Below are 10,000 nucleotides of genomic sequence, written 5' to 3'. Positions count from 1 at the left end.
CGAGGAGGTAGACGTGCTCTCCTTCCCAGGAGGTAGACGTGCTCTCCTTCCCAGGTGGTAGACGTGCTCTCCCTCGGTGAGTAGACGTGCTCTCCCTGAGCTGGCAGGTAGACGTGCTCTCCATGGCGAGGGGGGACTTAGTGCACTGAGCCGTGCGGCAGGAGGTAGACGTGCTCCCCGCGGCCGGGCGGGCACTTAGCGCGCGGAGGCTGGAACCGCGGGGTAGACGTGGTCCCCGGGACGAGGGCCGCCTGGTATCGCCCGCCCGGCCCCCAACCCCCCCCCCCGCGGCGGCGTAAATGAAGAGAGGCAGTCGGCATGAAACCTTCTTTTATTAAGTGTTGTTTTCATCGAGCGTCTTTCATTAAAGGTTGTGTTCTGAAGCAGTCTTTTCTTCAACAGCGCTGTTCTCCGGGGAGAAGGTCTGCCGGCATCTCTAGAAATCTCCCCCCGCCCCTGACCGCCTCCCCCCCCCGCCCCCGTTGCCGGTTTGCGCGGCGCCCCCCCCTCCCGACGTTGCCTCTTGCCGCTACCCCCGCCCCCCCCCCGCTGCCGGTTTGCGCGGAGCCCCCCCTTCCCGCCGTTGCCTCTTGCCGCTACCCCCCGCCCCCCCCCCGCTGCCGGTTTGCGCGGAGCCCCCCCTTCCCGCCGTTGCCTCTTGCCGCTACCCCCGCCCCCCCCCGCTGCCGGTTTGCGCGGAGCCCCCCCCTCCCGACGTTGCCTCTTGCCGCTACCCCCGCCCCCCCCCGCTGCCGGTTTGCGCGGAGCCCCCCCTCCCGACGTTGCCTCTTGCCGCTACCCCCGCCCCCCGCCCCGCTGCCGGTTTGCGCGGAGCCCCCCCTTCCCGCCGTTGCCTCTTGCCGCTACCCCCCGCCCCCCCCCGCTGCCGGTTTGCGCGGAGCCCCCCCTTCCCGCCGTTGCCTCTTGCCGCTACCCCCGCCCCCCCCCCCGCTGCCGGTTTGCGCGGAGCCCCCCCTTCCCGCCGTTGCCTCTTGCCGCTACCCCCCGCCCCCCCCCCGCTGCCGGTTTGCGCGGAGCCCCCCCTTCCCGCCGTTGCCTCTTGCCGCTACCCCCGCCCCCCCCCCGCTGCCGGTTTGCGCGGAGCCCCCCCTTCCCGCCGTTGCCTCTTGCCGCTACCCCCGCCCCCCCCCGCTGCCGGTTTGCGCGGAGCCCCCCCCTTCCCGCCGTTGCCTCTTGCCGCTACCCCCGCCCCCCCCCCGCTGCCGGTTTGCGCGGAGCCCCCCCTCCCGACGTTGCCTCTTGCCGCTACCCCCCGCCCCCCCCCGCTGCCGGTTTGCGCGGAGCCCCCCCTCCCGACGTTGCCTCTTGCCGCTGCTGCCACCCCCAGCTCCCCACACCCCCCGGCTCCCGTTAGCGGTTTGCGCGGAGCCCCCCCTTCCCGCCGTTGCCTCTTGCCGCTACCCCCGCCCCCCCCCCCCCCGCTGCCGGTTTGCGCGGAGCCCCCCCGCCTGCCGTTGCCTCTTGCCGCGGCCGCCACCGCCCCCCCCCACAGCCCCCGGCCCCCGTTACCGGTTTGCGCGGAGCCCCCCCTCCCGACGTTGCCTCTTGCCGCTGCTGCCACCCCCAGCTCCCCACACCCCCCGGCTCCCGTTAGCGGTTTGCGCGGAGCCCCCCCTTCCCCCCTTCGCGGGCTGCCGCTTCCCTCCCGGGCTGCCCGGCTGCTCTCTAACCCCTGCGACCGAGGCGGCGCTGTTAGGGCGGCCGTGCCGGTGCCCCTTGCCGCAGCTAGCCTCTCGCCGCTGCCCCTCCCGTCCGTCGTCCCCCGTCCCCAAAAACTTGCTGCTCTCCACGCTGGAGCCTGCACGGGGGAGGTTGCGCTCCGCTCCTCCGGCCCTAAAGCCGCCCTCGCCCGCCCCCCCGGCTTGCCGCTTGGCTCGGCTGCCCGCCCCCCCGCTAATCCCCCCAACGCCCCCTCCCCAAAAACACCCCAGCCCTACCGCATGCCGCTCCCCCTCTCCCCGCTCTCGCTGACCGCTGCCACCCCCCCCCCACCCCTCCCCCCCGAAACAAACCCCCCAGCCCTACCGCATGCCGCTCCCCCTCTCTCCCTAGCCTGCCCCCCCCGCCGTCGCTTGCTGCCGCCGCCGCCGCCGCCGCCGCCGCCGCCGCCGCCGGGACCCGCCTCGGTCTGGTGGCGCGCGCTCGGAGATCCCCGGCTACCCGTCCGTCCGTCCCTCCCTCCCGCCCCGCCCCGGGGGAGGGCCCGGGGCAGCGCGGGCAGGCGGGGAGCAAAAAAAGGCGCGGGCGCCAAAAAACGTCGGGGTCCCGGGGTGGCGGAGGGGGGCGGCGGCGGGGGCGGCGGCGGGTACACGGCGCCGGGTCCAGGGCGCCGGGTCCAGCCCGTCCCGGGGCGGGGACAGGTGGTGTCGTCCGTCCCCGCCCCCGTAACCTGCTCTGAAGCATCCGCTTCCCGCCGCGGTTCGCCCTCCACCCCCCCCGCCGCACACGCAGCTGCCGCTTCCCGCCGCCTCTGCCCCCCGCCCCGGGATCAACCACCCGCCGGGTCCAGCCGGTCCCGGTCCCGGGAACCTGCTCCCGGGGCCAGCCGGAGCCACGCCCCCTCCTCTGACGCTTCCAGCTGCCGCCTCCCCTCCCACCCCCCAAACTCACACTGGCCCTCGCCGGCCCGCCCACCCGCCTACCTGCTTGCCCGCCGCCGCTGGGTGGCGTGCCGGACACTCTCGCACACAGGTACACAGACAGGGACACAGGGACACAGGCACTCAGGCACACAGGGACACAGGGACACAGGGACACAAGGACACAGGGACACAGGCACTCAGGCACTCAGGCACTCAGGGACACAGGGACACAGGGACACAGGCACTCAGGCACTCAGGGACACAGGGACACAGGGACACAGGGACACAGGCACTCAGGCACACAGGGACACAGGTGGCGGGCCGGAGGCCTCTCTCCACTGTGTGGCAGGGGTCCAAGAGCCACCCCAGCCCAACCCAGAGGGTCTTTTGCACCTCTCTAGAGGCCACCCAGAGACCCCAGGCCGCAGCAGAAGCCTCCCCCGCATGCTCTGCAGGCTTCCGACCCACCCCAGGCCGCACCAGAAGCCTCCCCCGCAAGCTCTGCAGGCTTCCGACCCACCCCAGGCCGCAGCAGAAGCCTCTCCCGCACGCTCTGCAGGCTTCCGACCCACCCCAGGCCGCAGCAGAAGCCTCTCCCGCACGCTCTGCAGGCTTCTCAGCCACCCCAGGCCGCAGCAGAAGCCTCTCCCCGCACGCTCTGCAGGCTTCTCAGCCACCCCAGGCCGCACCAGAAGCCTCTCCCGCACGCTCTGCAGGCTTCTCAGCCACCCCAGGCCGCAGCAGAAGCCTCCCCCGCACGCTCTGCAGGCTTCTCAGCCACCCCAGGCCGCACCAGAAGCCTCTCCCGCACGCTCTGCAGGCTTCTCAGCCACCCCAGGCCGCACCAGAAGCCTCCCCCGCACGCTCTGCAGGCTTCTCAGCCACCCCAGGCCGCACCAGAAGCCTCTCCCGCACGCTCTTCAGGCTTCTCAGCCACCCCAGGCCGCACCAGAAGCCTCCCCCGCACGCTCTGCAGGCTTCTCAGCCACCCCAGGCCGCACCAGAAGCCTCCCCCGCACGCTCTGCAGGCTTCCCACCCACCCCAGGCCGCAGCAGAAGCCTCTCCCCGCACGCCCTGCAGGCTTCTCAGCCACCCCAGGCCGCAGCAGAAGCCTCTCCCGCACGCTCTGCAGGCTTCTCAGCCACCCCAGGCCGCAGCAGAAGCCTCTCCCGCACGCTCTGCAGGCTTCTCAGCCACCCCAGGCCGCACCAGAAGCCTCTCCCGCACGCTCTTCAGGCTTCTCAGCCACCCCAGGCCGCACCAGAAGCCTCTCCCGCACGCTCTTCAGGCTTCTCAGCCACCCCAGGCCGCACCAGAAGCCTCCCCCGCACGCTCTGCAGGCTTCTCAGCCACCCCAGGCCGCAGCAGAAGCCTCTCCCGCACGCTCTGCAGGCTTCTCAGCCACCCCAGGCCGCAGCAGAAGCCTCTCCCGCACGCTCTGCAGGCTTCTCAGCCACCCCAGGCCCCAACAGAAGCCTCTCCCGCACGCTCTGCAGGCTTCCGACCCACCCCAGGCCGCACCAGAAGCCTCTCCCGCACGCTCTGCAGGCTTCCGACCCACCCCAGGCCGCACCAGAAGCCTCTCCCGCACGCTCTGCAGGCTTCCGTCCCACCCCAGGCCGCACCAGAAGCCTCCCCCGCACGCTCTGCAGGCTTCCGTCCCACCCCAGGCCGCACCAGAAGCCTCTCCCGCACGCTCTGCAGGCTTCCGACCCACCCCAGGCCGCACCAGAAGCCTCCCCCGCAAGCTCTGCAGGCTTCCGACCCACCCCAGGCCGCAGCAGAAGCCTCTCCCGCACGCTCTGCAGGCTTCCGACCCACCCCAGGCCGCAGCAGAAGCCTCTCCCCGCACGCTCTGCAGGCTTCTCAGCCACCCCAGGCCCCAACAGAAGCCTCTCCCGCACGCTCTGCAGGCTTCCGACCCACCCCAGGCCGCACCAGAAGCCTCCCCCGCACGCTCTGTAGGCTTCTGACCCACCCCAGGCCCCAACAGAAGCCTCCCCCCACGCTCTGCAGGCTTCTCAGCCACCCCAGGCCGCAGCAGAAGCCTCTCCCGCACGCTCTGCAGGCTTCTCAGCCACCCCAGGCCGCACCAGAAGCCTCTCCCGCACGCTCTGCAGGCTTCTCAGCCACCCCAGGCCGCACCAGAAGCCTCTCCCGCACGCTCTGCAGGCTTCCGACCCACCCCAGGCCGCACCAGAAGCCTCCTCCGCACGCTCTGCAGGCTTCTCCGCCACCACAGGCCGCACCAGAGGATCTTTTGCACCTCTCTGGACGCCACCCAGAGACTCCAGGCCGCACCAGAGGCCCCCCCCCCAACCATTTACAGGCTGCAGTGCCAGCCTAGGCCCCGCTGGCAGCCTCCCTTGTCTGCTTTGGAAGGCCTCCCATCCACTCCAGACCTGCCTGGAGGCCTCCCTCGACTGCTCCCGGGGCCCTCGAAGCCACCCTAGGCCTTTCTGGAGGACCTGCTCGACCGCTCGGGCGGCTTCTGACGCACCCTCGGCCATCCGGCGCCCAGCAGCTCCCAGGGCCAGGCACCGGCCTCCCCCTCCGGCCGCCCCTGGGGCCGGGGGTGGCTCGGACTCGGCGCCCCCAACGTGTCGTCCCGTCCCCCCCCGCCCCGCACCGCCGAACATTCGCTGCAGCCGAGGGCTTGCCGCTCGACGCCTACCCCACCCGCCCAGCCCCCCGCTGCGGCCCGGCGCTGCCCCGGCCGCTGCGCCCCGCCTCTCATCGCTCCCCCCACCCGGCAACCGGCCGCCGGGCACGGCAAGTCCCAGGGCAGGGAACAGGTGCTGCCGGGACCCCGTGCTGGCTGCCGGCTTCCCGGGGCTGCCCCGGGCACGGACAGGTCGCCCCCCCGCCCCGGCGAATGTTCACCGAACCGGCTGCCGGCTGCCTTCGAGCACCCCCCGCCCCCCGCCACTATCGTCCCCCCCGCCCCCCCTCCGCCTCCGCTGCCGCTTCTCCCCGCACCGCCTCCACTGCCTCCCCCCGCCGCCCGCGAACGAGTCGCCGGATCCGTAGGGTGCCGGGAGCCCGAACGGCGAGCGGCTCCGGCTGCTGCCGGGACCGCGGGGATTCGAGCCGCTCCGGCCGCGGCCGGGACCCCGTGCCGGAAGCCGGCATCCCGGGACGGCCCCGGGACGGCCCCGGTCGCCGGCCGGGTGACGTTCAGCGAAGCGGCTGCCGCCAGTCTTTGGGCCTCCCCCGTGCCGGGGCCGCGGGGATTCGAGCCGGTCCGGCCGCGGCCGGGATCCCGGGCCGGACGATGGCTTCCCGGGCCGGTCCCGGTCGCCTCCCGGGTGACGTTCACCGAAGCGGCTGCCGGCTGTCTTCGAGCCCCCCCCCCCCCTCCGCCTCCGCTGCCGCTTCTCCCCGCACCCCCTCCACTGCCTCCCCCCGCCGCCGGCGAACGAGTCGCCGGATCCGTAGGGTGCCGGGAGCCCGAACGGCGAGCGGCTCCGGCTGCTGCCGGGACCGCGGGGATTCGAGCCGGTCCGGCCGCGGCCGGGACCCCGTGCCGGAAGCCGGCATCCCGGGACGGCCCCGGGACGGCCCCGGTCGCCGGCCGGGTGACGTTCAGCGAAGCGGCTGCCGCCAGTCTTTGGGCCTCCCCCGTGCCGGGGCCGCGGGGCTTCGAGCCGGTCCGGCCGCGGCCGGGATCCGGGGCCGGACGATGGCTTCCCGGGCCGGTCCCGGTCGCCTCCCGGGTGACGTTCACCAAAGCGGCTGACGGCTGTCTTCGAGCCCCCCCCCGCCTCCGCCTCCGCGGCCGCTTCTGCCCGCACCCCCTCCACTGCCTCCCCCCGCCGCCCGCGAACGAGTCGCCGGATCTGTAGGGTGCCGGGAGCCCGAACGGCGAGCGGCTCCGGCTGCTGCCGGGACCGCGGGGATTCGAGCCGGTCCGGCCGCGGCCGGGACCCCATGCCGGAAGCCGGCATCCCGGGACGGCCCCGGGACGGCCCCGGTCGCCGGCCGGGTGACGTTCAGCGAAGCGGCTGCCGCCAGTCTTTGGGCCTCCCCCGTGCTGGGGCCGCGGGGATTCGAGCCGGTCCGGCCGCGGCCGGGATCCCGGGCCGGACGATGGCTTCCCGGGCCGGTCCCGGTCGCCTCCCGGGTGACGTTCACCGAAGCGGCTGCCGGCTGTCTTCGAGCCCCCCCCCCCCCTCCGCCTCCGCTGCCGCTTCTCCCCGCACCCCCTCCACTGCCTCCCCCCGCCGCCGGCGAACGAGTCGCCGGATCTGTAGGGTGCCGGGAGCCCGAACGGCGAGCGGCTCCGGCTGCTGCCGGGACCGCGGGGATTCGAGCCGGTCCGGCCGCGGCCGGGACCCCGTGCCGGAAGCCGGCATCCCCGGACGGCCCCGGGACGGCCCCGGTCGCCGGCCGGGTGACGTTCACCGAAGCGGCTGCCGGCTGTCTTCGAGCCCCCCCCCCTCCGCCTCCGCTGCCGCTTCTGCCCGCACCCCCTCCACTGCCTCCCCCCGCCGCCGGCGAACGAGTCGGCGGATCCGTAGGGTGCCGGGAGCCCGAAGGGCGAGCGGCTCCGGCTGCTGCCGGGACCGCGGGGATTCGAGCCGCTCCGGCCGCGGCCGGGACCCCGTGCCGGAAGCCGGCATCCCGGGACGGCCCCGGGACGGCCCCGGTCGCCGGCCGGGTGACGTTCAGCGAAGCGGCTGCCGCCAGTCTTTGGGCCTCCCCCGTGCCGGGGCCGCGGGGCTTCGAGCCGGTCCGGCCGCGGCCGGGATCCGGGGCCGGACGATGGCTTCCCGGGCCGGTCCCGGTCGCCTCCCGGGTGACGTTCACCGAAGCGGCTGACGGCTGTCTTCGAGCCCCCCCCCCCCCTCCGCCTCCGCGGCCGCTTCTGCCCGCACCCCCTCCACTGCCTCCCCCCGCCGCCCGCGAACGAGTCGCCGGATCTGTAGGGTGCCGGGAGCCCGAACGGCGAGCGGCTCCGGCTGCTGCCGGGACCGCGGGGATTCGAGCCGGTCCGGCCGCGGCCGGGACCCCCGTGCCGGAAGCCGGCATCCCGGGACGGCCCCGGGACGGCCCCGGTCGCCGGCCGGGTGACGTTCAGCGAAGCGGCTGCCGCCAGTCTTTGGGCCTCCCCCGTGCCGGGGCCGCGGGGATTCGAGCCGGTCCGGCCGCGGCCGGGATCCCGGGCCGGACGATGGCTTCCCGGGCCGGTCCCGGTCGCCTCCCGGGTGACGTTCACCGAAGCGGCTGCCGGCTGTCTTCGAGCCCCCCCCCCCCCTCCGCCTCCGCTGCCGCTTCTCCCCGCACCCCCTCCACTGCCTCCCCCCGCCGCCGGCGAACGAGTCGGCGGATCCATACCGTCCCGAGAGCCCGAGGCGGCGGCACCCAGTGCGGGTCCGGCCGAGGCCGGGACCCCGTGCCTGTCGCAGGCTTCCCGGGACGGCCCCGGAACGGCCGCGGTCGCCGGCCGGGTGACGTTCACCGGGGCGACTGCCGGCTGTCTTCGAGCCCCCCCCCCCCCTGCCGGAGCCGCGGGGATACGAGCCGGTCCGGCCGCGGCCGGGACCCCGTGCCGGAAGCCGGCATCCCGGGACGGCCCCGGGACGGCCCCGATCGCCTCCTGGGTGACGTTCACCGAAGCGGCTGCCGGCTGTCTTCGAGCCCCCCCCCCCTCCGCCTCCGCTGCCGCTTCTCCCCGCACCCCCTCCACTGCCTCCCCCCGCCGCCCGCGAACGAGTCGCCGGATCTGTAGGGGGCCGGGAGCCCGAGGCGGCGAGCGGCTCCGGCTGCTGCCGGGACCGCGAGGCTTCGAGCCGGTCCGGCCGCGGCCGGGATCTCGTGCCGAACGTCGTCTTCCCGGGACGGTCCCGGGAGGGCCCCAGTCTCCTCCCGGGTGACGTTCACCGAAGCGGCTGCCGGCTGTCTTCGAGCCCCCACCCCTGCCGTGGCCGCGGGGATTCGCCCCGGTCCGGCAGCTGACGGTTCCCTGTGTCGGACGCCGGCTTCCCGGGACTGCCCCGGGACAGCCCCGGTCGCCTCCCGGGTGACGTTCACCGAAGCTGCTGCCGCCTGTCTTTGTCCCCCCCCCCCCGTGCTCTCCCTCAGGCGGGAGGTAGACGTGCTCTCCCTCGGCGAGTAGACGTGCTCTCCCTCGGCGAGTAGACGTGCTCTCCCTCGGCGAGTAGACGTGCTCTCCCTCGGCGAGTAGACGTGCTCTCCCTGGGCGAGTAGACGTGCTCTCCCTGGGCGAGTAGACGTGCTCTCCCTCGGCCAGTAGACGTGCTCTCCCTCGGCGAGTAGACGTGCTCTCCCTGGGCGAGTAGACGTGCTCTCCCTGGGCGAGTAGACGTGCTCTCCCTGAGCGAGTAGACGTGCTCTCCCTGGGCGAGTAGACGTGCTCTCCCTGGGCGAGTAGACGTGCTCTCCCTGGGCGAGTAGACGTGCTCTCCCTGGGCGAGTAGACGTGCTCTCCCTCGGCGAGTAGACGTGCTCTCCCTGGGCGAGTAGACGTGCTCTCCCTGGGCGAGTAGACGTGCTCTCCCTCGGCGAGTAGACGTGCTCTCCCTCGGCGAGTAGACGTGCTCTCCGCGGAGATCGCGCTTGTCGCCAAGGGGTCGCTGTTGCGCTCTGCCTCCGCCTACGTCATCGTACAAGCCGGCGTGATTTCTGCGACCTGCCGCTGGGCGGAGGTCGGCTGGTTGTGCGCTCGCGGAGCTGACGGCCCTCCAGTTCCGTATATGAGGGAACAAGCGACGCCGAGCACTCCCAGGGCAGCGCTGCCGAGCGGCTGCTCCAAGCCACCCGCCAGGCGGCTGGGCAGGGGTCCGTCTGGCTTCTCGGTGGCTTTCGCCCGGGTCAGAGAGGGGACCCGCGGGGCCGAACAAAGGCGCGGCGGTTTGGAGCGGCCGCTGGCGCACCCTCAGCGGTGTTGGATGGGTTTCGCTCGTCCGTGAGCCGGAGCCCAGCCCGGGCTCGGCAACGAAAGCGGGGAAAAGAAAAAAAGTTGACGAGTGGCTGGCGCCGGCCACTGCCGAAGTGTGGAACCCCCGAAGCGACGTTTGCCCGGTGGGGCACGGGGGCAGAGAAAGCCGGGGAGACGTGGTGCCGGCGTCGGTCCCACCAAGAATGGAAAGCAAGCCCGTCCAGGCACGGCGAGAGAGAGCCCGGTAAGGGGCAGAGAGAGTTCCCAGCACTGGACCCTCTTCACGGGGGTTCCCCCCCATGGCCAAAGCCGCAGCCCGCGGGGGCACGGCATCTAAGGGAAAAGCCAGCGGCGGTGACTGGCCACTCGTAATGCTATGGAGCCCGGCATGGGGGGAGGAGGGCAAGCCGGTGCCCCAGCACGGCTTCCTCCTGGCTCCAGAGGGGCGCCCCGTGATGGAGATGTAACTCGGTGCAGCTTGAGGGAAAATGCAAG

Source organism: Melanerpes formicivorus, unplaced genomic scaffold (assembly GCF_026170545.1).
Source record: "Melanerpes formicivorus ecotype bairdi unplaced genomic scaffold, bMelFor1.0.p_v2 SCAF_215, whole genome shotgun sequence".
NCBI lineage: Eukaryota > Metazoa > Chordata > Aves > Piciformes > Picidae > Melanerpes > Melanerpes formicivorus.
Note: the sequence above shows the minus strand (reverse complement) of the source record.